The sequence below is a fragment of the Pygoscelis adeliae genome, unplaced genomic scaffold, assembly GCF_000699105.1.
Source record: "Pygoscelis adeliae isolate BGI_AS28 unplaced genomic scaffold, ASM69910v1 Scaffold34, whole genome shotgun sequence".
NCBI classification, from domain to species: Eukaryota; Metazoa; Chordata; class Aves; order Sphenisciformes; family Spheniscidae; genus Pygoscelis; species Pygoscelis adeliae.
The window spans coordinates 5,332,955-5,337,830 of record NW_008824658.1 but is presented as its reverse complement, the minus strand read 5'-3'; the positions used below and the strand labels follow the sequence as shown (position 1 = coordinate 5,337,830).

At 50.1% G+C, this 4,876-nt stretch overlaps 1 protein-coding gene and 1 long non-coding RNA gene across 3 annotated transcripts in view; one reads left to right on the top strand and one right to left on the bottom strand.

The window, feature by feature from the left end:
- LOC103915786 overlaps positions 1-445 on the bottom strand; it is a 5,516-nt gene extending 5,071 nt beyond the window's left edge. Inside the window, exon 1 of the long non-coding RNA XR_663553.1 lies at positions 265-445. This is a non-coding gene — a long non-coding RNA (uncharacterized LOC103915786). The remainder of the gene's footprint in view (positions 1-264) is intronic.
- Positions 446-685: 240 nt separating this feature from the next.
- JADE2 (jade family PHD finger 2) overlaps positions 686-4,876 on the top strand; it is an 81,757-nt gene continuing 77,566 nt past the window's right edge. The window contains exons 1-2 of one of the 2 annotated variants that reach the window (XM_009322713.1): positions 686-766; positions 1,984-2,113. The gene's annotated coding sequence lies outside the window, so the exon portion shown is untranslated. Of the gene's footprint in view, positions 767-1,722; positions 1,793-1,983; positions 2,114-4,876 lie in introns of those variants that run through there. The other variant, XM_009322714.1, reaches the window with a different exon arrangement.

The following is a 4,876-nucleotide window of genomic DNA, read 5'->3' as shown; positions in this document are numbered from 1 at the left end:
CCGTCCCCCCCCCCCCCCCCCCCCCCCCCCGCCCGAGCGGGGCCAGCCGCTTCGCTTTTAGGATGCGGGGCTTGCAGCGGGGCTGGGAGCGCCTTACCTGCCGCCCTGCCCCCGCCGCCCCCCCGGCTGCCCCGCTCCTGGGGGTGGAGGCAGCGACCTGGAAGTTGGGAAGCGCTGCAAAGGCAGGGGGGCTGCTGAACTGTCAAGCTCGGGTGCAATTAGGGGGGAAAAAAAACCCCCATCTCTCTCTCTCTCTCGCCATACCTGTACATCCTGAGCGCTTTTTGAGTGGGAAGGGAAGGATGGCATTCACAGGGAAAATTCCCAGCTCCTTCTCTCGGCACCCACAGTGAAAATTGTTTACTTACGGGTCTGAGCCTAGACCCTCCTACCGCTGGGACATTTCTAAGAGGGGATTTTGCTTGGGGAAAAAAAAAATCAATGATCTCAGCCTTTCTCCCAGGGGTAAGGAGCCCGGCTCTTAGGAATGGTGTTTGACCTTTAAGCATTTATTGGCTACTGAGGTTAAAATAAGCTTGAGATAGAAGTAAAAATAGCTTGCAGAAAGGTTAAATCAAAGGTTAAATTTGTTTTTCCTAGGAAAATTGAGGCTGATGTCCAAAAATGAAGGCTTGGAGCAAAGGATGGGAGGGTACACGTTAGGTCTGTAGGCAGGGAAACGCAATTCATTTGAAGTATTGGTGGCTGCCGGTAGTGTTTGACGCCAAGTTCTGAAAGTTGGTGGATGGGTGGTCCTCAAACGAAGGTATTTTAAATCAGGTCTGGTCTTTGCCTTTCTCTGGGTATTTGGTACAAAGTTTGGAGTGCCCATAGCTCCTGTTGATTTTCCTCTGAGTTGGGGATGCTCAGAGACCTGCGGGATGGGGCAGCCGGCTGCGGGCTAAGAGCCGTGCCCTGTGTCCCTGCCCTTGCCCTGCGTCCCTGCCAGCTCCCTCCCGCCCGAAGGCAGGGGTGGCCCCGAGTGCCCGCAGTAACCTTTCTGGTTACCTGTGCTCTTGTCTGGGCTTGCCGAAGAAAAAACGGATAATTAGAGGGTAACAAGTCAGAAGAGGCAAGCAAAGTTATAAATGTGAGTAGTAAAGAAAACAAATCCCCTTGTAGATGTGGAAAAAGGCAAAGCACAGGAAGTAAACGAGGGCTTGTTTTGTTTTAAATTTAAATGAGATTAAATTTTGCCCCAGGGGACCAAGACAGCAAGCAGAGTTGCTGTGGAGGAGAGGAGGAATGGCTCTCTCTTCACCTGGGCGGTTGAGTTTTTGCTGAAGACGTTGGAGCCGACAGCAGGCTGTGGAGGCGGCGGAGGGGCAGCCGAGCCCCGGCTGGCAGGGGCAGGCTCCCGCTGCCCAGAAAATGGAGTGTTCCTGGGTACCAGGACCGTAGCTTTCTGGATTTACGCTTTGCAGGGTTACCAGGGAGGTTAAGGAAAGAGCGGCGCGGCTTCCCCTGAGATGTAAAGGGCTGTGCACCAAGATTTGCTGACGGTCTGTTGGCACAGCCAATGCGCATCCTTCGGTTGAAAAGTTTGTTCTTCTGTTATTGTGAAATTGGGGCTGTGCCTGCGTCGGGGGGTGCTGCTGCTCTCCCAGAGCCTCCTATAGCAGCGCTTGACTCCAGAATTGTTAATGAGAAAAGGCAATCCGATGAGGACAACCCTCCCACGGTATAAAAGCTGGGACCTTCCAGCCCTCCACCCTTCTTCTTATACTTTCTAACAACCTGCTGGTATTCCTAGACAGAGCAAAGAAATAGTTAACGCAGAGGGGAAGCATTGGTGAGCTGCCCCTCGACTCCACGTCACCCGCCCGGGCACAGGCAATGGGACAGGGGGTCTGGGACCGGGGGTCCATGGGAGCGGGGGTCCGGGCTGGCCGGAGCGGTGTGCATGCCGCTGGGGGCACTATTTTCTGTTTGTGTTCCTATTTGTGTGCTGGAAGAACAAACAGGGAAGTGGTTTTTCTGCAGTCTCATTGCAGCTCACAAACACAGCACAGAATTCAGCCGGTGTTGCTCAACTGTCACAGCGTCAGAGGCGACGGCGCAGGGGGACCGAGCGCGGTGCATCCCTTAACGTGCGGATGAGCGCTGGGAAGAGGTGATGACCAAATACTCTTTTTTTTTTTTTTTTTTTTCCTGCAACTTCTGCAGGTTTCTGTGCCTGTTCCCTGTGTGCACAGGCATGTATAAATTTCTCTAGGCTGCTTGCTACAATCCAGAATGGTTCATTCTTGCAAACAGCCCCTGCGCATGGTGCTGTGATGCCACCAGGAGCTCCAAATCCCACGTGGACTTGATGTTTGCAGGGAGCTGGGGAACGTCAGCGGATTCCCCCGGAGCACGAGGATCTTGGAGGGGTTCGCGGAGGGCGAGGAGTTCGTCGGAAGCAGTTGTTTGCTGGCTGAAGGCTGAACGAGGCGTTTTGGTTTAGCGTGCATGGGAGCATGCATGCGGGGAGGAGTGCCCAGGTGGGACAGGAGCTCGGGATCTGGGCACTGGCATCTCTCTGTGGGAAGAGTACTGCTGCCTTCACTTCTCCCAGGTTGCATGGGCTGGGCAAAATTGCATCTCCAAAAGCTCCTCTTCAACCCTCCCCTGCTGTGAGGCAGGACCAGGCAGCCCGAGGCCATCATCTCAATTTTACCCCCAATCCTGCGGCTAATTTGTCCAAGGCCCTAGTGATTTACATTTGTTTAGGCTGATGGAGGGCCATCATCTTCCTTGGCTTAGCATTTATCTGCCTTTCTTAGCTTGAACAAAGGCAATGCTGAACATGTGTTAGTTTGTAAGCAATTCCGTTTTCGGGTTTCCAGGCATTAACGCAGGACTATGCCTGTGGATTTGAGTTGCAGACACTTCAGGGGGATGTTCATTTGTTTATAAAAGAAACCCACATCTGTTTCTGTTTGAAATTTTTAAGCAAGCATACATAGAAACCTTTCTCTTGGTTTCTGGCTCTGTAAAAGCTAGATTTTGGGCCAAGTTTGACCTAACGGTGACCTTTTCAAAGTATTACAAATTTTTTTGGTATTTGTTTATGACTTTAATAATGATGCCATGCGGGGAATGGGTCAGTTAAAGGTGAAATTAGCTTCTAATGTAAACAAAGGATGAATTTTGGAGCAGAGACCGTGTTTTGTGGAGGCTTCAAATTGCTTAGTAGTACACCAGCTGAATTGCTCCGTGCGAGGCTCGTCAGGGCCGGAGCTCCGGCCCTGGGAGCGGGAGGGATGTGGGCAATGGGTCCCCCCCCGCGCTGGATGCCGGAGGGGTGTCGGGCGCCGATGGCTCGGCCCAGCCACCATCAGACTTTATAACCCTGTGCTCCAGATGGGGAAATGGCCCAATTACCCTTCTTCTACAGTAAATTCCTCTGTTAAGTACCATGCGGTTTACTACTGCTTGGCAGATGAGTCCCTCAGAAAACAGCATCTTCTTAACACTGCCTGGAATTTAACCCTTTTCTGAAAAGGTCTAGCTGAGTCCTGGGGTTTTGGCCCCGAATTTTCCTTCCTTCAGGCACACAGTAACTTGTGGGCCATTGTGTGCCATCCTCTACCCAGGCAGTGGTTGCCTTTCAGTGCTGCTGTGTTCAGAGATGTCCGCGCTTGGCTCAAGCCAGAATTTCATTCAGAGCAATTGAAATGCAGTTTGGTTCGGAGGATGCTGTCTTGGATCCTGCCAAACAGCGGCAAAATGATTTACTGAAGCAGAGCCACTATTTTACCTGCAATGTGAACCACTTCTGTATGTGAATATCAATTCATACTGTTACATAGTGAGCCTGCAAAAGTGTGTTGTGTAGGTAGGTGTAGGGCAGGAGCGGGATGCGGGGACCAAGTTCAGTTAAAGGGATGATCAGTGCATCTTCTCACATATATATCAGAGCCAAAACCAGTCCCAGCATCCTGACACCTGTGCTGTGCATTAATCATACGCCTTTTTCCCTCCCTTGGAAGGAGAGTGATGTCAATGACACTGTCTTGCTGTAAAGGCAAAGATGGGGAAACACTGGAAATCTCCCTGGCTGTCAGTAGCATTCCTTTGCTTCAGCTCAGGTGTTTCTTTCCCCATTGACTTTGGCTTATTTAATCTCTGTGACTAGGAAGTCCAGAATCAATAAAAGCATAGCTCCAGCTTTGTGCTCCAAAAGTCTGTTTGCCACTTCAGACCAGTAGGAACCAGTTTAAAACGTTCGGGTAGAATTTCCACTAAAAGCAAGTAAATTGCAGTTAGAGCTGTCTTCAATATCATTTTCCCCAAGCAAAATCTAATGGCTCCTTGGAACAAGGCTGGTTTAATAACATCTGTTTCCCCTTGAATCACTGGGGGAAAGTATTGATATTGCCATATTCTCAAGGAACATTTTTAATCATGTTTTGACAGGGCAATGCCTTACCACAACACTGATAGTTAAAATGTTTAAGATACTTTGTAGTATTATCCCTTATAATGGTGTGATAGAACATAGCACATATATTGTAAAATACAGGCATTGTAAGGGTTTTATATGCTTATGTGGAACTTTTCCTGTTGTTTGGGGGGAAATGGCGTGCTCTAGCCTGCTGTCCAGTCCGTGTGCTGCTATACCTGCTGCAACCGAACCACACAAAGCCAGTGTTTTATTATCTTTCCCACTTATCATTTGCGGAAGCGGTAGTGTATGTGCCGTCTTAACATCCCTGGAGTCTTACAAAATATCTCAGAAAGTACGAGGAAGATTTCCACGAGATTAACGTTGTTTTCTGCGGGTGTATTTTAGCTCACAGCCTGTTGGATAGTTGTTGGGTCCATGGGTAGCATTTTGCAACCAGAGCTCCCAAAGCCCTGTACTGGGAGCCCCGTTGATCAGCCACCAGCC